Below are 25015 nucleotides of genomic sequence, written 5' to 3'. Positions count from 1 at the left end.
CAAGCAGGTGAACACAAGCCGAGGCAAAATTTTGGCTAAAATTTTTGGATGTTAACCAAAAAATGTGGCGAGTGGTGAGCGTGCAGACCCCACAGCTAGGATGACCAGGGTTCGATTCCACCCTCGGCCATCTCTGTGTGTAGTTTGCATGAATGAGTGAGTTTGCTGGAGCCTATCCCAGCTGTCTTCGGGCGAGAGGCGAGGTACACCCTGGCCAGCCAATAGTGCCAAAAGTGTAAAGGTGACTATAGGGTTGCTATTTGATGTCCAGAGGGCTCTAATCATGTTAAACGGGTTTTCTGTGATCCAACTATGAAAATTAATTCATTCATTTTCTACCGCTTATCCTCACGAGGGTCGCGGGGGTGCTGGAGCCTATCCCAGCTGTCTTCGGGCGAGAGGCGGGGTACACCCTGGACTGGTGGCCAGCCAATCACAGGGCACATATAGACAAACAACCATTCACACTCACATTCATACCTATGGACAATTTGGAGTCGCTAATTAACCTAGCATGTTTTTGGAATGTGGGAGGAAACCGGAGTACTCGGAGAAAACCCACGCATGCACGGGGAGAACATGCAAACTCCACACAGAGGTGACCGAGGGTGGAATTGAACCCTGGTCTCCTAGCTGTGAGGCGCTAACCACTTGACCACCGTGCAGCCCGAGATATATTCATTCCTTCAATCATTAATTTTCTACCGCTTTTCCTCACGAGGGTAGCGGGGGTTGCTGGAGCCTATCCCAGCTGTCTTCAGGCGAGAGGCGGGGTACACCCTGGACTGGTGGCCAGCCAATCACAGGGCACATATAGACAAACAACCATTCACACTCACATTCATACCTATGGACAATTTGGAGTCGCTAATTAACCTAGCATGTTTTTGGAATGTGGGAGGAAACCGGAGTACCCGGAGAAAAGGGTGGAATTGAACCCTGGTCCTCCTAGCTGTGAGGTCTGCTCGCTAACCACTCGACCACCGTGCCACCTGTCAAAATAATCTTTACAATAATATTGGTTATTGGCAATCGTTTATATACCGAGATATATATATATATATATATATATATATATATACGTATGTACTGTCGATCGCTTACAGAAGGGGGCGCCATATATAAGATGTAGCCTGGGGGGCGCCCCGACCCTGTTTATGGAGTGTTCATGAAGTGTCACTTATTCTTTGGGTCGCCCTGGGGGCTGACTCGGCGAGGCATGTGGCGGCCATTTAGAAGGATTAGAACTGTCAGAGACATCAAGCACGACTAATTATTCCGTTTATTCCACTTTTAGACGCTGCAGGGAATGTGTGTGTGTGTGTGTGTGTGTGTGTAACATGGAGTCTTTTTGGCTGAGGTAAAGATGGAGGACAAACTAAGGTGCAGATGAAATGAAGATGTAGATGTCGAAAAAGGGGGTGACCTCCCTCACGTCCGCATGGATGAGTGCATTTGTGTCCAAACATCCCAACATGCACCGCTCTGCGGACTCGGGCCTACAGCGTCCAATCAGCCGTGGCCTTTTACCACATCGCCACGGGCGCTCTGTGTGTGTGTGTGTGTTTGCATGTGTGTGAGTTCAAGCGTGAGCACACACACACACACACATCTGTCGGTGTGTTTATATGGATAGCTACCTCCTCACTACGCTGCCTCCGTGATTTATCTTCAAACAGACAGCTCACCAATCTCCTCTGCCCCGCACCTCCATCTCCCGTCTCCTCCTTTTAACGCGTCCCTCGCTGTCTTCCTCCTTTACCCTCACCCTCAATCCATCCATCCATCTTCCAAATATCTCCTCCATTCCTTTTTTTTCTCCCCTTCCACTTGGTTCTTCAGTTTTTGCTGTTGTTTTTTTAATTTTTCATGTTCAATTGTGCGGTACGGTGGTCGAGTGGTTACTGCGCAGACCTCACGGTGAGGAGACCAGGGTTCAATTCCACCCTCGGCCATCTCTGTGGGGTTTCCTCCCACATTCCTAAAACATACTAGGTTAATTAGCGACTCCAAATTGTCCATAGGTATGAATGTGAGTGTGAATGGTTGTTTGTCTATATGTGCCCTGTGATTGGCTGGCCACCAGTCCAGGGTGTACCCCGCCTCTCGCCCCAAGACAGCTGGGATAGGCTCCAGCACCCCTGTGACCCTCATGAGGATTTTGCTTCACATCAAAATAATAATGCTACATTTTTTTGACTGTGAGCATTTTTATGGTGTTCTATGCACAAATTTGGCTGCACGGCGGACGAGTGGTTAGCGCGCAGACCTCACAGTCATTCCATGACAATAAAAAGTAAATATTACAAGGGTCCATCGGTCCATCCCCCCTGATTCCGTCCATCTGCATTCACTTTTCACTGGGTGGACACCTCCTTGAGCGGAAAGATTTAGCACAGCACCCCCCCCCCCCCACTCACACTGTGATGAAAAATGTATGGTGACGACACGGATGGCTGAAGAAGCACTCGCGTTAAGTTGAGCAAAGTATGGCGAGGATTCATACGAATATTTATAGCTCGTGTAAGCGCAAACGAGGCGACGACGACGACAGTTCGACATGAAGTAGCATCGTGGTGGTGACTCTAAACATGTCCAAAGCTAACATAATGGCGCCACAGGGAGGCTGTAACCTAGGAACCTTGGTTCACGTGTTTAAATTTAATTAAAATAATGTAATTTAATTAAATTATCCGAGGGCTGCACGGCGGACGAGTGGTTAGCGCGCAAACCTCACAGCTAGGAGACCAGGGTTCAATTCCACCCTTCACCCTCGGCCATATCTGTGTGGAGTTCGCATGTTCTCCCCGTGCATTGCAAGGTTTCCTCCCACATTCCCAAAACATGCTAGGTTATATAGCGACTCCAAATTGTCCATAAATAAAAATAAAAATAAAAATAAAAATAAAAATAAAAATAAAAATAAAAATAAAAATAAAAATAAAAATAAAAATAAAAATAAAAATAAAAATAAAAATAAAAATAAAAATAAAAATAAAAATAAAAATAAAAATAAAAATAAAAATAAAAATAAAAATAAAAATAAAAATAAAAATAAAAATAAAAAAATTAAAATTAAAATTAAAATTAAAATTAAAATTAAAATTAAAATTAAAATTAAAATTAAAATTAAAATTAAAATTAAAATTAAATAAAAATAGCTAACACAAACATATGTATATACAGTTATGGGAAAATACAGTAAGCGTCGTAATTTTATAAATATAAAAAATGAATAAAAAAATAAATAAAAAACATCATGAATAAATAAAAATAAAAATAAAAATAAAAATAAAAATAAAAATAAAAATAAAAATAAAAATAAAAATAAAAATAAAAATAAAAATAAAAATAAAAATAAAAATAAAAATAAAAATAGCTAACACAAACATATATACAGTTATGGGAAAATACAGTAAGCGTCCTAATTTTATAAATATAAAAAATGAATAAAAAAAAACATCATGAATAAAAATAAAAATAAAAATAAAAATAAAAATAAAAATAAAAATAAAAATAAAAATAAAAATAAAAATAAAAATAAAAATAAAAATAAAAATAAAAATAAAAATAAAAATAAAAATAAAAATAAAAATAAAAATAAAAATAAAAATAGCTAACACAAACATATATACAGTTATGGGAAAATACAGTTAGCGTCCTAATTTTATAAAAATAAATAAAATAAATAAATAAAAAATATAATGAATAAAAAATAAAAATAAAAATAAAAATAAAAATAAAAATAAAAATAAAAATAAAAATAAAAATAAAAATAAAAATGCTAACACAAACATATATACAGTTATGGGAAAATACAGTAAGCGTCCTAATTTTACACATAGTGCAGGAATCTGGTCAACACCGACTCATATACTTGGATTTAATTGGTGATGCAAAGGCCTTATTTACTATGTAAGCGCATCGATTTGACCATGAACCTATCACGTGTGTTAAGTAATAACACACAGTTGGTGACTCACAGCCTGCAGAGATGAAAAAGCGGTCCCATCATATGGTTTGAATTAGGGTCAAGTGTTCATGCTTCATTATAAAGTAATTTCATCAGAATAAAGACAAAGTATTACGAGAGTTATAATTTTTAGAAAGTGCCAGGGGCAAAAAAAAAAAAAGAGGCATTCATGGCCCCTCGGCACGGTAAAAATTCAATTAAACATGAAAAAAGTAATTTCATGACAATAAAAAGGAAATATTATAAGAGTTAAGTGTGAATAAAAAATAAATAAATAAAAAAATAAATAAAAAAAAAATAATAAAAAAAAATAAAAAAAAATAATACTAATAAAAAATAAATACATAAATGAATAAATAAAAATAAATGAATAAAAAAAATAAAAAAATAAAAATAATAATAATTAAAAAATAAAAAATAAATAACAAATAATAATAATTAAAAAATAATAATTAAAAAATAAAAAATACAAAAATAAATATTAAAAAAAGCATGAAGTTGAATAAAGTCCCTTTGGACCCCCCTGCCTTTAAAGAGGAAATATTACAAGAGTTAAGTGTGAATATAAATATAAAGATATAAATTAAAAAATATGTAAAAAAGTAAATAAAAATAAAAAATAAAAAATAAAAAATAAAAAATAAAAAATAAAAAATAAAAAATAAAAAATAAAAAATAAAAAATAAAAAATAAAAAATAAAAAATAAAAAATAAAAAATAAAAAAAGACTCAGAGCCTGCAGAGATGAAAAAGCGGTCCCATCATATGGTTTGAATTAGGGTCAAGTGTTCGTGCTTCATTATAAAGTCTCAACAAAGCAATTGGTGCACACACACACAAAAGTGCATCCACGTCAAGGTGTGTGTTTTACGTGACAAATGTGTGTTATGATGTGTGTGGCGTGATGAGTTCGTCTGCACATGTCGTTTGGCACGATGTTGCGGTGGTTGTGGTCAGACTGTATGTGTGTGTGTGTGAGTGAGTGAGTGAGTGTGTCATTGCGGTTTGGAACATTCCCCCCCTCCCCGCCGCTGACCCATAAGCTATGAGAGGTTGTGGGCTAATGGGCCCACCCACAATCAGGAAACACACAAATACACACACACACACACACCTGCATATACAACTACACGAAGGACTTTTAGGACCACGATGAAAAGCCAGTCATAATGTTAATAGGACACAAATGCTAGCGAGTCACATGACCACAGTACTAACATTAACAGCAACATTATGCTAGGTCAGCCTGTTTGCTGTTAGCTGACTTACAGATAGTTAGCAGAGATCCAGACTTTATTTTAAGATGTGTAGTGAAGCCTTTTTTTAAATGAAATTTTTTTCTCAATTAAAAAAAGAGTAATTTCATGACAATAAAAAGGAAATATTACAAGAGTTAAGTGTGAATAAAAATATTAAAATATTAAAATATTAAAATATTAAAATATTAAAATATTAAAATATTAAAATATTAAAATATTAAAATATTAAAATATTAAAATATTAAAATATTAAAATATTAAAATATTAAAATGTAAAAATATTAAAATGTAAAAATGTAAAAAATAAAATAAAATAAAAAATAAAATAAAAAATAAAAAATAAAAAAAATAAATATTAAATAAAGCATAAAGTTGAATAAAGTCCCTTTGGACCCCCCTGCCTTTAAAGAGGAAATATTACAAGAGTTAAGTGTGAATATAAATATAAAAATATAAATTAAAATATATAAATTAAAAAATAAATAAAACATAAATGAAACATAAATTAAAAATAAATAAATAAATATTAAAAAAAGCATAAAGTTGAATAAAGTCCCTTTGGACCCCCCTGCCTTTAAAGAGAAATATTACAAGAGTTAAGTGTGAATATAAATATAAAAATATAAATTAAAAATAAATGAATAAATTTAAAAAATTAAAAAAATAAATAAATAAAAAAATAAAAAATAAATAAATAAATAAATAAATAAGCATAAAGTTGAACGAAGTCCCTTTGGATCCCCCTGCCTTTAAAGAGGAAATATTACAAGAGTTAAGTGTGAATATAAATATAAAAATATAAATTAAAAATAAAAAAATAAATAAAATTAAATAAATACATAAATAAATAAATAAGCATAAAGTTGAATAAAGTCCCTTTGGACCCCCCCCTGCCTTAAGTTCCTGGCAGTAAAGGTCCTGGAAATGTTGTCTGTATGTCAGTCCAGGTCTATTATATTACCTTAACTCAACTGGAATGATTTGCATTATGAACAGCTGGATCTTAGCATTACGAAGCATTACAAGAATATTTGTCATTTTTTCCATACTACATGATTTTTTTCACGTGTACTCATAAGCGAGCCCCAGGGAGATACAGCATATTCGTGTAAGAACATCATTAAAGTCACTTTAATTTTAGTTTCACATTTGACTCCATGACCGTTTTTCACGGAAGCGGACAGAATGGTCACCCTGACTAAAACCAAAATTTGCTATGGAGATTTCAGTCGGAGTCATCATCGTTTTTTTCTGAGCAACCGCTTTCTCCTCAGAGCAACTTGTGGAAAAGCAATTTCACTGATGTGGACTTTCAAATCTGCACCACTGGTGTCACATGCATCATCGCTAACCACTCCAGCATCCGACCCTGCTAAAGTGCTCACAGCTACATGGCCTGACCATTGTGGGCTTTGACCAAACCGCCCCTGCAGGACCCCCATAAACACACACACACACACACACACACACACACACACACACACATATATACTATTTAATAAGACATTTTTACCCCTCCTCTCTACTCCCTCGCCAAAGTGTCCCGCATCCTAGGAGCTTAGAATGGACTTTGAAACATTTAAGGGCAACAGAAGTCAGCTGCAAAGTCGTCACGCTAGCCCGCAGTCTGGCCAGGACTTAAGTCTGTCTGCCTTTCATGAGGGCGCTAATTCCCCAGGGAGTGTTTAACACCACACACACACACACACACACACACACACACTTTTAATGCTTCGGCAGTGTTTGCTGACTTCTTGCAGCCACCGTGGTGCTTTGTTCCCAAGTTAGCACGTAAAACTCTTCAACAAGCCGAATTCCCATGCAGTAATTTCCTTTTTTTGAGACACATCCACTACACCAGGGGTCTCAAACTCAATTTACTTGGGGGCCACTGGAGCTAGGGTCTGGGCGAGAGACTGGGCCGCATCAGGTTTTCAAAAAAAAAAAACAAAAACGCATTTATTAAAAAAAGAAAAATTAATAAACTTTGCTTTGGTTTTGATTTTCTACAATAAAAGCTCTGATAAAACATTCCACTATTCTCAAATATCTTAATTTTTATTTTTCTGCACAAAATAAGATGAAAAAAAATAAACAAATCAAGAATAAAGAAAATCAATCAATCAGTAATAAATAAATAAATATAATAATAATAATAAAACAACAAATAATAAAAACTTAAGAAACCACATATAGTTGGTGGGTAGACAAATTATTTTTTTCAGATTAAAATGAACAAAGCATTATTAGAGCCCTGTAGACATGACAAAACACGACTATAGTCACATTTATACTCTTTTTATTTACAACATATTGCGCAACTGCGGGGTCTTGAGACACATGCTAACTCGCAAACTAGAGAGCTAGCGACCTAAACGGTAGCCTACAAGTTATTTCCTTTCAACTTAATTAGCCAAAAATTACCACTTCCACACGGATAGGGAGGATAACTATTAACAGTTATTTAACCTTTAACATGAACATTAATCAAACGTAATAATTTTTTCTGGGTACATGATACCATACAGCATCCATATCAAACTTAAACATTAAACTTTCATATCAAGGCGGGGGCCTCAAACTAGTGTCCTGCGGGCCACATTTGAGACCCCTGCGCTACATGATGAAAAAAAAACGGGAAGTGGACGATGAACGGCTGAAAGTGATTTTCTACGGTGCGTTATACCGAGGGCATTAGAAGAAGACTCAATGCCTCTCAGCGATGAACATCAGATGTTAGATGCCAACAAATAAGGACGTTGTTCTCAGGGGGCTTGAAGGCAAAATTGCGCTTAGGGGTGCGTGTCACTGCGCGAACATATTCCCACTGAAAATACGAAACAAACAACCCCTGCTGTGTTTCCGCCTCTTTGAGGGTAGTCAAGATAAACACTGAGTTTAATTTGTATTTGTGACACTGTGAAATCGATCCCACACCAAACCCACTCACGGCCTTATCTTTCGCATTACTCGTGAAAACTGTGAAAATCCTGATATTCATCGTAAAAAAACTGCAAATCAACACGGAATCACATGACAGCGTGTCCTGTGAGCTAAGAAGTAGAGGTAAATAAAGTACTTGGAAGGACTTGAGTCATAATTTAGATGACTTTGGACTGGACCTCGGTTAGAGTCCGCCCCGGTTAGAGTCTTTTTTGGTTAATGTTGAAATTTTGCCTCAGTTTGCGTACATTCTAGTGTACAGTATTACTCCCTGTTAATACACAATACACAGGACACCCAGTTCACAAAACGATGGACAAGATTGGGTCCGCAAACGAGACCAGATTTCTACGTTAGTTTTAAGAAAAGTACAATGAAAAAATAGCAAACAAATGTTCTTATTTAACCATGTCATCGAAATACTAGCATCACGTTGAAAAAAAAGAATCTCAGACTTTATTCTCGTAACATTACAACTTTTTTCACAATAAACTTTAGCATCTTAAAAAATGTTTGAAATACATTTCTGACTTTATTATCTTAAATTTACGACTTTTTTCTCGTAAAATGATGACTTTTTTCTTGTAAATTTACGTTATTCTCGTAAATTCCGACATTTTTTTCTTGTAAATGTACGACTTGGTTCTTTTAATATTACAATATTATTCTCGTAAATGTACAAATTTATTTTTTGTAATATTACAACTTTTTTCTCAAAACATTACAACTTTATTCTCATACATTCTGATACATTCTCCTTTTTTCCATAATATAATTTAACATGGTCAAATGGACTTTTTTTCTCGTAAATGACGACTTTATTTTGTAGTTTAATGACTTTTTTCTTGTAAATTTACAACTTTATTCTGGTAAATTCAACATTTTTTGCCGTAAATTTACAACTTTATTCTCATAATATTACTTTTTTTTCTTGTAAATTTACGTTATTCTTGTAAATTCCGACATTTTTTTCTTGTAAATATACGATTTGGTTCTTTTAATATTACAATATTATTCTCGTAAATGTACAAATTTATTTTTGTAATATTACAACTTTTTTCTCAAAACATTACAACTTTATTCTCATACATTCTGATACATTCTCGTTTTTTCCATAATATAATTTAACATGGTCAAATGGACAACTTTTTTTCGCGTAAATTTACGACTTTATTTTGTAATGTAATGACTTTTTGCTTGTATGTTTACAACTTTATTCTGGTAAATTCAACATTTTTTGCCGTAAATTTACAACTTTATTCTCGTAAAATGATGACTTTTTTCATGTAAATTTACGTTATTCTCGTAAATTCCGACATTTTTTTCTTGTAAATGTACAACTTGGTTCTTTTAATATTACAATATTATTCTCGTAAATGTACAAATTTATTTTTGTAACATTACAACTTTTTTCTCAAAACATTACAACTTTATTCTCATACATTCTGATACATTCTCGTTTTTCCATAATATAATTTAACATGGTCAAATGGACAACTTTTTTTCTCGTAAATTTACGACTTTATTTTGTAATGTAATGACTTTTTTTCTTGTAAATTTACAACTTTATTCTGGTAAATTCAACATTTTTTGCCGTAAATTTACAACTTTATTCTCGTAAAATGATGACTTTTTTCTTGTAAATTTACGTTATTCTCGTAAATTCCGACATTTTTTTCTTGTAAATGTACGACTTGGTTCTTTTAATATTACAATATTATTCTCGTAAATGTACAAATTTATTTTCGTAATATTACAACTTTTTTCTCAAAACATTACAACTTTATTCTCATACATTCTGATACATTCTCGTTTTTCCATAATATAATTTAACATGGTCAAATGGACAACTTTTTTTCTCGTAAATTTACGACTTTATATTGTAATGTAATGACTTTTTTCTTGTACGTTTACAACTTTATTCTGGTAAATTCAACATTTTTTGCCGAAAATTTACAACTTTATTCCCGTAAAATGATGACTTTTTTCTTGTAAATTTACGTTATTCTTGTAAATTCCAAAAAAAATTTCTTGTAAATGTATGACTTGGTTCTTTTAATATTACAATATTATTCTCGTAAAAGTACAAATTTATTTTTTGTAATATTACAACTTTTTTCTCAAAACATTACAACTTTATTCTCATACATTCTGATACATTCTCCTTTTTTCCATAATATAATTTAACATGGTCAAATGGACAACTTTTTTTCTCGTAAATTTACGACTTTATTTTGTAATGTAATGACTTTTTTTCTTGTAAATTTACAACTTTATTCTGGTAAATTCAACATTTTTTGCCGTAAATTTACAACTTTATTCTCATAATATTACTTTTTTTTCTTGTAAATTTACGTTATTCTTGTAAATTCCGACATTTTTTTCTTGTAAATATACGATTTGGTTCTTTTAATATTACAATATTATTCTCGTAAATGTACAAATTTATTTTTGTAATATTACAACATTTTTCTCAAAACATTACAACTTTATTCTCATACGTTCTGATACATTCTCGTTTTTTCCATAATATAATTTAACATGGTCAAATGGACAACTTTTTTTCTCGTAAATTTACGACTTTATTTTGTAATGTAATGACTTTTTTTCTTGTAAATTTACAACTTTATTCTGGTAAATTCAACATTTTTTGCCGTAAATTTACAACTTTGTTCTCGTAAAATGATGACTTTTTTCTTGTAAATTTATGTTATTCTTGTAAATTCCGACATTTTTTTCTTGTAAATGTACGACTTGGTTCTTTTAATATTACAATATTATTCTCGTAAATGTACAAATTTATTTTTGTAATATTACAACTTTTTTCTCAAAACATTACAACTTTATTCTCATACATTCTGACTTACTTCTTAAATTTATATTTTTATTCTTGTTTTTTCCGTAATATAATTTAACATGGTCAAATGGACAACTTTTTTTCTCGTAAATTTACGACTTTATATTGTAATGTAATGACTTTTTTCTTGTTCGTTTACAACTTTATTCTGGTAAATTCAAAATTTTTTGCCGTAAATTTACAACTTTATTCTCATAATATTATGACTTTTTTCTTGTAAATGCGTATTAAAGAAATGTATGATATCAACAGATGCGATTAAGATGTAAAACAATATCATTAAATATCTTGAATACATTACTTGAACAGCACAGTTATTAATAAATTTTCAGTCCATCTTATCAAAATAAATGAGATTCGGAAGCAGCGTTATTTGTTAGCCCGAATGTTTTTGTGTTTTATTGTGTAACTATTTCAGCACATTCTACATTTTTATGTTCAAAACCTTCAAACCTAGCCCTCGGACCTAATTCATCATTTTACCAAGAAATTTTGAATAATGATATGCCTACAATTATGTGGGCGAAGTTAATTGTGCAAAGTAATTGATTTTGTGAAAACACCAGTTTTCCCGGTATCTCTTTTTCCCTCGAATAGCTCGTCAGCATGATGACCGATTCCAACCCACAAGTGCCTTGCAGTGAGGCAACAGCGCAAACCACTAGACCACTGCTTTCCCCACGTCACATGGTAATGGACGGCAAATATAGTGTACTCTATTGTGTAGTGCAGGGGTCTCAAACACGCGGCCTGCGGGCCTAGTTTGAGGCCCCCGCCTTGATATGAAAGTGTAATGTTAGTGCGGCCCGCGCAAGTTTGATATGGATGCTGTATGGTATCATGTACCCAGAAAAAATTATTACGTTTGATTAATGTTCATGTTAAAGGTTAAATAACTGTTAATAGTTATCCTCCCTATCCGTGTGGAAGTGGTAAGTTTTTGGCTATTTAAGTTTAAAGGAAATAACTTTTGAAGGCTACCGTTTAGGTCGCTAGCTCTCTAGTTTGCGAGTTAGCATGTGTCTCAAGACCCTGCAGTTGCGCAATATGTTGTAAATAAAAAGAGTATAAATGTGACTATAGTCGTGTTTTGTCATGTCTACAGGGCTCTAATAATGCTTTGTTCATTTTAATCTGAAAAAAAACTATATGTGATTTATTAAGTTTTTATTATTTGCCGTTTTATTATTATTATTATATTTATTTATTACTGATTGATTGATTTTCTTTATTCTTGATTTGTTTATTTATTTTTTCATCTTATTTTGTGCAGAAAAATAAAAATTAAGATATTTGAGAACAGTGGAATGTTTTATCAGAGCTTTTATTGTAGAAAAAATGCCGATTAAAAAAAGATCTCTTTCAGGAGTCCGAAAAATATTTGGTTTCAATTTATCTATTTTATTTATTTGTTTATTTAGGGTTAACCCTAACCCCCTAACCCTACCCCCCAACTCTAACCCTAACCCAAACCCTACCCCCTAAACCCTACCCTAACCCTGACCCAGACCCAGACCCTGACCCTAACCCCCTAACCCCCTAACCCCCTAACCCCCTAACCCCCTAACCCCCTAACCCCCTAACCCCCTAACCTCCTAACCCCCTAACCCTAACTCCTAACTCCTAACCCCTATCCCCCTAACCCTAACTCCTAACTCCTAACCCTCACCCCTAACCCTAACCCCAACCCTACCCCCTAAACCCTACCCTAACTCCTAACCCCTATCCCCCTAACCCTAACCCACTAACCCTAACTCCTAACTCCTAACCCTCCCCCCTAACCCTGACCCTAACCCCAACCCCTAACCCTAACCCTGACCATAACACCCTAACCCCGAAACCTAAGCCTAAACCTAACCCTAATCCCTAATCCCTAATCCCTAATCCCTAATCCCTAATCCCTAATCCCTAACCCTACCCTAACCCTGACCATAACCCCCAACCCTAACCCCTAACCCCTAACCCACTAATCCTAACCCTACCCCCTAACCCTAACCCCCAACCCCCACTAACCATAACCCTAACCCTAACCCACTAACCCTAACCCTACCCCCTAACCCTAACCCCCTAACCCCTAACCCCTAACCCCTAACCCCTAACCCCTAACCCCTAACCCCTAACCCTAACCCCCTAACCCTAACCCCAACCCTACCCCCTAAACCCTACCCTAACCCTGACCCTGACCCTGACCCTGACCCTGACCCTAACCCCCTAACCCCCTAACCCCCTAACCCACTAACCCTAACTCCTAACTCCTAACCCTAACCCTGACCCTAACCCCCTACCCTAACCCCCCCAACCCTAACCCCTAACCCTACCTACCCCCTAACCCGATTTATTAGTTTTTTTACTTAGTCATTGTGAGGGCTAACTCAAACATAACATTCTCAACGCAGGAATCGTAGTTTTTCATGATGATATGAAATGGAAGCATCGGAAGCTAACAAGTTTTTTTTCCCATCCCACAGGTGAAGAAGAGTACTGGATGTATCAATTTGGGATCCAGTCACGGATAGCATTGCGAAGCAAGCGGAAAACCAAACCCATTCCAGGTGGGCACAGAAAAAGCTTTCCAGCTGATGTCAAATCTTTTTGTCTGCACACGGAGAACAACAGACGCCGCATGTGATGTCATCACAAGAAATACGAATACAAATATGCTGTCGGTTCACTTGAAAAAAACAAAAGGGGGACTGTGGCCCTCCATCCAAAAACCGCAAAACACATGTCGTCCCGTACTTCCTCTTTTGTAAAAAGCTGAAATCTTCTTCTTCTGCTTTCAATTCTCGCCGCCCAAATGGCTCAATATCCTGTTTGGCTAACAGGAAGGGGTCTCTTTGACCTACATGTCGCGCTAATCGCTGCCATCCATTCTTTGACATGTGACCTTCTCCAAACATCCTAATTGGTCGGCGTGATCCCACCTCGTTAAACCTACCGAGGTTCTAATGCGGACTGCGGCTTTAGCGCTGGTCTCTATTTACCTCCAGATCCCAGCAGATAGAAGGCAGGCCATTACACGCTAAAGCTACGCTAATAGATTTAGCATTGATCTGCAGAGGCTGGAAAGTGGCTCAAAAGGTTCACAAGAAAACAAAAGGCAAAACGGGAATGACAAAACACTCCCCGTGCATGCGTGGGTTTTCTCCGGGTACTCCGGTTTCCTCCCACATTCCAAAAACATGCTAGGTTAATTAGCGACTCCAAATTGTCCATAGGTATGAATGTGAGTGTGAATGGTTGTTTGTCTATATGTGCCCTGTGATTGGCTGGCCACCAGTCCAGGGTGTACCCCGCCTCTCGCCCGAAGACAGCTGGGATAGGCTCCAGCACCCCGGTGACCCTCATGAGGATTTTGTTTCACACCAAAATAATAATGCTACATTTTTTGACTCTGAGCATTTTTATGGTGTTCTATGCACAAATTTGGCTGCACGGTGTTCGAGTGGTTAGTGCATAGACCTCACAGCTCAGAGACCCGAGTTCAATTCCACTCTTGGCCATTTCTGTGTGGAGTTTGCATGTTCTCCTCCGGGTACTCTGGTTTCCTCCCACATTCCAAAAACATGCTAGGTTAATGCCCCGGTGACCCTCACCGTCACACCAAAATAATAATGCTACATTTTTTGACTCTGAGCATTTTTATGGTGTTCTATGTACAAATTTGGCTGCACGGTGGACGAGTGGTTAGTGCATAGACCTCACAGTTCGGAGACCCGAGTTCAATTCCACCTTCGGCCATCTCTGTGTGGAGTTTGTGTGGGTTTTCTCCGGGTATTCCGGTTTCCTCCCACATTCCAAAAACATGCTAGCTTAATTAGTGACTCCAAATTGTCCATAGGTATGAATGTGAGTGTGAATGGTTGTTTGTCTATATGTGCCCTGTGATTGACTGGCTGGCCATCAGTCCAAAGTGTACCCCGTCTCTCGCCCGAAGACAGCTGGGATAGGCTCCAGCACCCTTGCGACCCTCGTGAGGAAAAAGCGCTAGAAAATGAATGAATGAATGAATGACTATCTATAGCATCAATGCATTTTCAGTTGTGATTTCACGGCTTTACGATTACTTAAAGGGGTCGGCGGAGTCTCAGTGTCTAAGCCTGTCTGTTGGATTAGCACGAACAGACAAACACACACACACACACACACACACACACATTTGACGACAATGGAAGCCTCTCAGAAGTCAAACACAATCTGTGGGATTTAGAAGCATTTTATTCCCTATAGGAAATAATGGAAATAGAAATAATCTCCTCCGGTGTCAAACTGTAGTGATGTTTTAAAAGTCCCCCCATGATGCAAAAGTGACTTTTGAATGATGTTCAAACAGGGATATGTGTCCCTAGAGCCTGTGTTTGAACAACCAGACGTGTGAAAGATGTATCATCTCCCTCCACTTTGGTGCGCTTTGACTCCAGACACTAGTCATCGACCGATAATATCGGCGTTTTTTGACACACAGCAGGGGACAACGGCACCTTGGGTTTTGCTATGAATTTGTTCCAAAAGGACAAAAAACTGACACGTACCAAAAGCCACCCCCCCGCATGAACGTTCCTTCTCCTCAAGGAGGATTTCTGCAATTCTGTAAACGCGGAAATCATCCAAATCAACCTTGCTCGCAAGACTTGATTTTGGTAATGGTAATGGTTTAATTTCATTTGAACATGCATCAGATTACAATTGAATGCATCACATAATCAGTTCCCAGTTCCACTTGTCCAAAAGGAGTAGGAAGAAGCAAAGCTTATTAAATCCTACCCCTCCATCTGGTACTTTTACAATCAGTAACTGTTACATTTGTTCACTTCCTGCTTTCCTCATATAATTTTAATTTTTTTTGTATTTTTAAATTTTAAATGTTATATATGGACAAGTGTTGCGAGAAGTGTGTTGGTCCAAAAGGAGTAGGAAGAAGCAAAGCTTATTAAATCCTACCCCTCCATCTGGTACTTTTACAATCCGTAACTGTTACATTTGTTCACTTCCTGCTTTCCTAATTTTTTTTTTTTTTTGTAAAAAAAAATTAAATTTTTAATTTTTTCTTTAATTTTTTAAAATTAATTTTTTTGTAATTTTTTTTATTTAAAAAAAAAATCTTTATTTTATTATTATTTTTATTTTTGTCAGGTGAGGTCAGCTGAGGTGATATGACCATACAATGACATAATCGGTACCATAGTACATTTACAGTACATAGTACATTCATTACCATAGTAATAAATGTGTTATAATTAAGGATGTCCGATAATCATCCACTTGATATTAGCATAAAAATGTGATATCGGTATCAGATTTTTTTTCCCCTATCATGAAAAACAATATATTTAAAATGCCGTATGGAACACATGCGTATTTTTATTTTTATTTTTATTTTTATTTTTATTTTTATTTTTATTTTTATTTTATTTTTATTTTTATTTTTATTTTTATTTTTATTTTTATTTTTATTTTTATTTTTATTTTTATTTTTATTTTTATTTTTATTTTTATTTTTATTTTTATTTTTATTTTTATTTTTATTTTTATTTTTATTTTTATGTTTATTTTTATTTTTATTTTTATTTTTATAATGAATAAAAAATTTATTCATTCATTCATTTCATTTCATGAATAAAAAAAATATTTTATTTTTATTCATTCATTTCATGAATGAATAAAAATAAAAATAAAAATAAAAATAAAAATAAAAATAAAAATAAAAATAAAAATAAAAATAAAAATAAAAATAAAAATAAAAATAAAAATAAAAATAAAAATAAAAATAAAAATAAAAATAAAAATAAAAACGCATATGTGTTCTATAAGGCATTTTAAACATATCCATATTTAAAATCCATATAATATATATACATCCATATTTTTATTTTTATTTTTGTCACGTACCAAAGTACAAGGTGATATGACCATCCAATGACATAATGGGTACCATAGTAACTGTCAATATAGTGATATATATATAGCACATCATGACTGGACTAACTTGCGGAATGATTACAGTACAGCATAAACGGGACTAGTTTGCTACGTGAAATATTGTAGGAACCGTAAAACGTAAAAAAATAATCGTATGAAAATGTAGGCGTACGAAAACCGAGGTTTGACTGTATTTGCATTTCTCTTAACGGGCAGATCTTATTTTGTCATACAAACTGTGTGCAAATTCTCAATTAATTTGCTTACACAAGTTGTTTCACAGACACACACACACACACACACACACACACATTTGCATGGCTGCCACCATAAGTTTTATTATCTGCTCATGTTGTGTTTTATTGCTTCTGTTATACCCACATGCACCTGATGACTATGGATACACACTTTCCTGACACACACACACACACACACACTGGAGCAACGCATCAACTCCAGAAGAAGCAAGATAAAATACGAAGGCAACAAAGAGAATGCATTTAAACACGGCGCCCTGATCTAAAACATGGCGGCTACTGAACTTGACGCGCCGCATCTTTCCTCAACATAAAAGACTTGAGAGACGCCACCATTTTACTTTCTGTTTCATCCCCGCTAAAAGCGGCCGCTTCAAACGGAATAGCGTGATGAAAAAACAGCGATGAACAAGGCAGCTCTTGTGTTAGAAAGTTTCACTTCCTGTATTCTGCTTTTTGGATGATGTTGTTCCAGACTGGAATGAGAAAAATAGCATATTCAATTGCTACAAAGTCGACTTCAAGGCTTTTTTTTTTTTTTTTTTTACGTACATGAAATAAGGGTGCTTAGACGGTGATACAGTCATCCCTCGTTTGTTGCAGTTAATTGGTTCCAGATTCACTTCAAGACTGTCACTCCTACTCCTAGTCTTAGTACAACACTATTGTTCCAGGAAAAAAATGGTTCCTGTTACAAATAAACCAAATAAACTAAGCATCCACTGAGCAGAGGTCAAGACTCGGTGGTCTTCCTGCACCTCTTTTGAGAAAGTTTTCAAGAAAGTCATTCGGAAAGACGAAAAACCCATGTAAACATGGCTAATGTTTTCGGAAAAGTCATTCGGAAAGATGAAAAACTCATGTAAATGTGGCTAATGTTTTCGGAAAAGTCATTTGGAATGATTTAATTCGGAAAGATGAAAAACTCCTCATGTAAACATGGCTAATGTTTTCAAGAAAGTCATTCGGAAAGATTCCATTCGGAAAGATTCAATTCGGAAAGACGAAAAACTCCTCATGTAAACATGGCTAATATTTTTGAGAAAGTCATTCGGAAAGATTCCATTCGGAAAGATGAAAAACTCGTGTAAACGTGGCTAATGTTTTCGGAAAAGTCATTCGGAAAGATTCCATTCGGAAAGATTCCATTCGGAAAGACGAAAAACTCATGTAAACGTGGCTAATGTTTTTGGAAAAGTCATTTGGAACGATTCCATTTGGAAAGATGAAAAACTCATGTAAACGTGGCTAATGTTTTCGAGAAAGTCATTCGGTAAGATTCCATTTGGAAAAACGAAAAACCCATGTAAACGTGGCTAATGTTTTCGGAAAAGTCATTCGGAAAGATAAAAAACTCATGTAAACATGGCTAATGTTTTCGGAAAAGTCATTTGGAATGATTCCATTCGAAAGATAAAAACTCCTCATGTAAACGTGGCTAATGTTTTTGGGAAAGTCATTCGGAAAGATTCCATTCGGAAAGACGAAAAACTTATGTAAACGTGGCTAATGTTTTCGGAAAAGTCATTCGGAAGAAGAAAAACTCATGTAAACGTGGCTAATGTTTTCGGAAAAGTCATTTGGAACGATTCCATTCGGAAAGATGAAAAACTCCTCATGTAAACGTGGCTAATGTTTTCGGGAAAGTTATTCGGAAAGAAAAAAAACTCCTCATGTAAACGTGGCTAATGTTTTCGGAAAAGTCATTTGGAACGATTCCATTCGGACAGATGAAAAACTCCTCATGTAAACATGGCTAATGTTTTCGAGAAAGTCATTCGGAAAGATAAAAAGCAGCTTTCGTGTGCATTCGCGCCATCTGTAGAACAGAATCTAAACCAGGAGTCTCAAACATGCGGCCCGCGGGCCAAATGTGGCCCACAGGACACTCGTTTGAGGCCTTGATATGAAAGTTTAATGTTAGTGCGGCCCGCGCAAGTTTGATATGGATGCTGTATGGTATCATGTACCCAGAAAAAATTATTACGTTTGATTAATGTTCATGTTAAAGGTTAAATAACTGTTAATAGTTATCCTCCCTATCCGTGTGGAAGTGGTAAGTTTTTGGCTTTTTAAGTTTAAAGGAAATAACTTTATAGATATTATATATAGAAATATATTTTCTTTTTTAATAAAACTGGACTTATGAATGGCGTATAGAAGGGTTTAGATCAGGGGTCTCAAACTCAATTTACTTGGGGGCCACTGGAGCGAGGGTCTGGGTGAGAATGGGCCGCATTAGGTTTTCCCCTCCAAAAAAACGCATTTGTTAAAAACATAAATATACCAACTTTTTCAGTGCTTTTTTTTCTACAATAAAAGCTCTGATAAAACATTCCACTGTTCTCAAATATCTTAATTTTTATTTTTCTGCACAAAATAAGATGAAAAATGAATAAACAAATCAAGAATAAAGAAAATCAATCAATCAGTAATAAATATAATAATAATAATAATAATAATAATAATAATAATAATAATAATAATAATAATAATAAAACGGCAAATAATAAAAACTTAAGATACCACATATAGTTGGTGGGTAGACAAATTATTTTTTTCATATTAAAATGAACAAAGCATTATTAGAGCCCTGTAGACATGACAAAACACGACTATAGTCACATTTATACTCTTTTTATTTACAACATATTGCGCAACTGCAGGGTCTCGATACACATGCTAACTCGCAAACTAGAGAGCTAGCGACCTAAACGGTAGCCTTCAAGTTATTTCCTTTCAACTTAAATAGCCAAAAACTTACCACTTCCACACGGATAGGGAGGATAACTATTAACAGTTATTTAACCTTTAACATGAACATTAATCAAACGTAATAATTTTTTCTGGGTACATGATACCATACAGCATTCATATCAAACTTGCGCGGGCCGCACTAACATTAAACTTTCATATCAAGGCGGGGGCCTCAAAGTAGTGTCCTAGTGGGGCCGCGTGTTTGAGACCCCTGGTCTAAGACAAGCTAAAACACACTAATCGGGATGGACGCTAACCGTGCTTCCACTGTAATGCCTTATTATGTGATGTCTGATACCCCCCCCCCCCCCCCCCGCCACACCTGTCTGGGTCAGTGTTTATTGCCGTGACATTGTGTAATCAAATCCAGTCCTAAACACGGCGTGAAGAGAAAGATGCAGCAGCTGGTTAAATATGATCAAATCTGGTGCAGTAAAATCAATTATCGCAGCCAGTAACTTTTTTTTTTTTTTTTTTAGCCACAGCAGGAACAATAACGTTGCTGTTGGGAAATGGAGCGAGTCACTTCATTAGGTACACCAGCCTGTCCAATCTCAAATAGAAAATTCCTCTGTTACAACATTAATAACGTCTAATTGTTGCGTCAAATGTTCAACAAGGGAGCGTCTGAGTTCCTTCTGCATGCAACGTTGACATGATGTCTTCATCAAACTTGTTTTCCGGGCCATTGAAGTGATTTATTGTGTTTCATTTTCCTTGTGATATGACACATGGCTTCTTCTCCACACGCACGGCTCTTTGATTGTGTGTTCAGCCGGCTACAGTATTCGCTCTCTCTGCACATCTGCTGTAAATAACGTGTTCAATCGCAACCGCATGTGCGAGCGAACATAGTAGCTCGACGCATTTCGACATCGTATCTTATCGTGGAATCGCTGCGCTCTTGAAAGCTCAATTCGTGTTAGTTTGTTAGGCGGTTTGGCGCTAGAGCCTCCATAGTACAGCAGCGCTCTGCTGTCTCCACTGTCTTTAAGGACCTACTGCAACAACGTTAGTCAAAGATCCTCAATCTGACAAACGCTGTCTTTAAGGACCTACTGCAACAATGCTAGTCAAAGATCCTCAACCTGACAAACATTGTCTTTAATGACCTACTGTAAAAAAGCTAGTCAAAGATCCTCAATATGACAAACGTTGTCTTTAATGACCTACTGTAAGAAAGCTAGTCAAAGATCCTCAATATGACAAACGTTGTCTTTAAGGACCTACTGTAAGAAAGCTAGTCAAAGATCCTCAATATGACAAACGTCTTTAAGGACCTACTACAACACCTAGTCAAAGATCCTCAAAATGACAAACACTGTCTTTAAGGACCTACTGCAACAACTCTAGTCAAAGATCCTTACAATGACAAACGCTGTGTTTAAGGACCAACTGCAACAACGCTAGTCAAAGATCCTCAAAATGACAAACGCTGTCTTTAAGGACCTACTGTAAGAAAGCTAGTCAAAGATCCTTAATATGACAAACACTGTCTTTAAGGCCTACTGCAACAACGCTAGTCAAAGATCCTCAATATGACAAACGTTGTCTTTAATTACCTACTGTAAAAAAGCTAGTCAAAGATCCTCAAAATGACAAATGTTGTCTTTAAGGCCCTACTGTAAGAAAGCTAGTCAAAGATCCTTAATATGACAAACACTGTCTTTAAGGACCTACTGCAACAACGTTAGTCAAAGATCCTCAATATGACAAACGCTGTCTTTAAGGACCTACTGTAAGAAAGCTAGTCAAAGATCCTCAGTATGACAAACGTTGTCTTTAAGGACCTACTGCAACAACACGAGTCAAAGATCCTTAATATGACAAACGTTGTCTTTAAGGACCTACTGTAAGAAAGCTAGTCAAAGATCTTCAATATGACAAACGCTCTCTTTAAGGCCTTACTGCAAGAAAGTTAGTCAAAGATCCTCAGTATGACAAACGTTGTCTTTAAGGACCTACTGCAACAACGCGAGTCAAAGATCCTTAATATGACAAACGTTGTCTTTAAGGACCTACTGTAAGAAAGCTAGTCAAAGATCCTCAATATGACAAACGTCTTTAAGGACCTACTACAACACCTAGTCAAAGATCCTCAAAATGACAAACACTGTCTTTAAGGACCTACTGCAACAACTCTAGTCAAAGATCCTTACAATGACAAACGCTGTGTTTAAGGACCAACTGCAACAACGCTAGTCAAAGATCCTCAAAATGACAAACGCTGTCTTTAAGGACCTACTGTAAGAAAGCTAGTCAAAGATCCTTAATATGACAAACACTGTCTTTAAGGCCTACTGCAACAACGCTAGTCAAAGATCCTCAATATGACAAACGTTGTCTTTAATTACCTACTGTAAAAAAGCTAGTCAAAGATCCTCAAAATGACAAATGTTGTCTTTAAGGCCCTACTGTAAGAAAGCTAGTCAAAGATCCTTAATATGACAAACACTGTCTTTAAGGACCTACTGCAACAACGTTAGTCAAAGATCCTCAATATGACAAACGCTGTCTTTAAGGACCTACTGTAAGAAAGCTAGTCAAAGATCCTCAGTATGACAAACGTTGTCTTTAAGGACCTACTGCAACAACACGAGTCAAAGATCCTTAATATGACAAACGTTGTCTTTAAGGACCTACTGTAAGAAAGCTAGTCAAAGATCTTCAATATGACAAACGCTCTCTTTAAGGCCTTACTGCAAGAAAGTTAGTCAAAGATCCTCAGTATGACAAACGTTGTCTTTAAGGACCTACTGCAACAACGCGAGTCAAAGATCCTTAATATGACAAACGTTGTCTTTAAGGACCTACTGTAAGAAAGCTAGTCAAAGATCCTCAATATGACAAACACTGTCTTTAAGGACCTACTGTAAAAAAGCTAGTCAAAGATCCTCAATATGACAAACGTTGTCTTTAAGGACCTACTGTAAGAAAGCTAGTCAAAGATCCTCAATATGACAAACCCTGTCTTTAAGGCCCTACTGCAACAACGCTAGTAGTCAAAGATCCTTAATATGACAAACGTTGTCTTTCAGGACCTACTGTAAGAAAGCTAGTCAAAGATCCTCAATATGACGAACGTTGTCTTTAAGGACCTACTGTAAGAAAGCTAGTCAAAGATCCTTAATATGACAAACACTGTCTTTAAGGACCTACTGCAACAACGTTAGTCAAAGATCCTCAATCTGACAAACGCTGTCTTTAAGGACCTACTGCAACAATGCTAGTCAAAGATCCTCAACCTGACAAACATTGTCTTTAATGACCTACTGTAAAAAAGCTAGTCAAAGATCCTCAATATGACAAACGTTGTCTTTAATGACCTACTGTAAGAAAGCTAGTCAAAGATCCTTAATATGACAAATGCTGTCTTTAAAGCACTACTGCAACAACGCTAGTCAAAGATCCTCAATATGACAAATGCTGTCTTTAAGGACCTACTGTAAGAAAGCTAGTCAAAGATCCTCAATATGACAAATGCTGTCTTTAAGGACCTACCGTAAGAAAGCTAGTCAAAGATCCTCAATATGACAAACCCTGTCTTTAAGGCCCTACTGTAAAAAAGCTAGTCAAAGATCCTCACTATGACAAATGTTGTCTTTAAGGACCTACTGTAAGAAAGCTAGTCAAAGATCCTCAATATGACAAACGTTGTCTTTAATGACCTACTGTAAAAAAGCTAGTCAAAGATCCTCAATATGACAAATGTTTTCTTTAATGACCTACTGTAAGAAAGCTAGTCAAAGATCCTCAATATGACAAACGTTGTCTTTAAGGACCTAATGTAAGAAAACTAGTCAAAGATCCTCAATCTGACAAATGTTGTCTTTAAAGCCCTACTGCAACAACGCTAGTCAAAGATCCTTAATATGACAAATGCTGTCTTTAAAGCCCTACTGCAACAACGCTAGTCAAAGATCCTCAATATGACAAACACTGTCTTTAAGGACCTACTGTAAGAAAGCTAGTCAAAGATCCTCAATATGACAAACGTTGTCTTTAAGGACCTAATGTAAGTAAGCTAGTCAAAGATCCTCAATATGAGCCCAAGATCCTCAATATGACAGGAACGCCTTGCTGTTTTTTTAGGAATCGGCTTCAAAAATGCTAGTCGCTCCCAAGTTATGAGCTGAAGTGTGTGTGTGGGGGGGAGGAGGGGGGGCATCCCTGGTGTCAAGTAACAAAACGACACGGAGCAGGTCTGCGTCCCCCATCTGGACCTGATCATCTCCGCTCCACATGTTGCCTTTGATAGGTCTGGCCTCACAGCTGGAGCTGATGAAACTGGAGGTTTTTGTGGTCCATGTGTGGGTTTTTTTGTGTGTCTGCATGCATGCATGTGTGTGTGTGTGTGTGTGTGTGTGATTAGATGTGTTTGGCCACTTTTTTTTATATGTGTACTTGAGCCTCACACTGTGTCACTTCCTCATCGACTTCTTGCAGAACCCAATACCCTACACACACACACACACACACACGTGTTTCCCATTTAGCTTTTAATTTCCCTCGTACTCCCCCTTCTTCCTTTTTTGCCTGTTTAAACAGCCGGCAAGCTGCCTGTAAAAAGCCCTGATCTGTTTACATGATAGTCTTGCCCGGCGCTAGGCTGTTTAATGCGCTCTCATAAATTATACAAGAACTCAGCAAAGTGGGAATGAACACCACGTTGCGGGCCAGAAAACCTGTTTCACATAGTCCTGGATCTGGGACCTGCCTCAAAGTGTATCCCGTTTCAAATCCCTGTATGCAAACAGTAAATGAGCCATATGTAATGGATTGTTTTCATATGATATAAACCACATGTTGTACTTTCTTTATTATTATTATTATTTTTATTATTTTTTTACTTCCTGGAAAAAACTGTATGCCTCAAATTACTTAATACAAATAATAATATACGCTTAACAATATATCCACTATCGGTAATGTCTAATAATTTATTCTCAACACATCGGTTTTGCTTCGCTCACATGTTACTAGAATGAATTAAAAACATTAAAGACAGCCTTTTAACATGCTTCCCTTGGGGAGGGATGACATGATAATT

The 25015-nt window shown here is 35.9% G+C and overlaps 1 protein-coding gene across 2 annotated transcripts in view; it reads left to right on the top strand.

Annotated features, from left to right (window-relative positions):
- LOC131127917 (transducin-like enhancer protein 1) overlaps nt 1–25015 on the top strand; it is an 86144-nt gene that overhangs the window by 12649 nt on the left and 48480 nt on the right. Inside the window, exons 3-4 of one of the 2 annotated variants that reach the window (XM_058070272.1) lie at nt 11630–11722; nt 13501–13584. The gene's annotated coding sequence lies outside the window, so the exon portion shown is untranslated. The remainder of the gene's footprint in view (nt 1–11629; nt 11723–13500; nt 13585–25015) is intronic. The other variant, XM_058070271.1, reaches the window with a different exon arrangement.

The sequence above is a fragment of the Doryrhamphus excisus genome, chromosome 4 (genome assembly GCF_030265055.1).
Source record: "Doryrhamphus excisus isolate RoL2022-K1 chromosome 4, RoL_Dexc_1.0, whole genome shotgun sequence".
Lineage (NCBI taxonomy): Eukaryota > Metazoa > Chordata > Actinopteri > Syngnathiformes > Syngnathidae > Doryrhamphus > Doryrhamphus excisus.
This window is presented reverse-complemented; position numbering and strand designations above follow the sequence as displayed.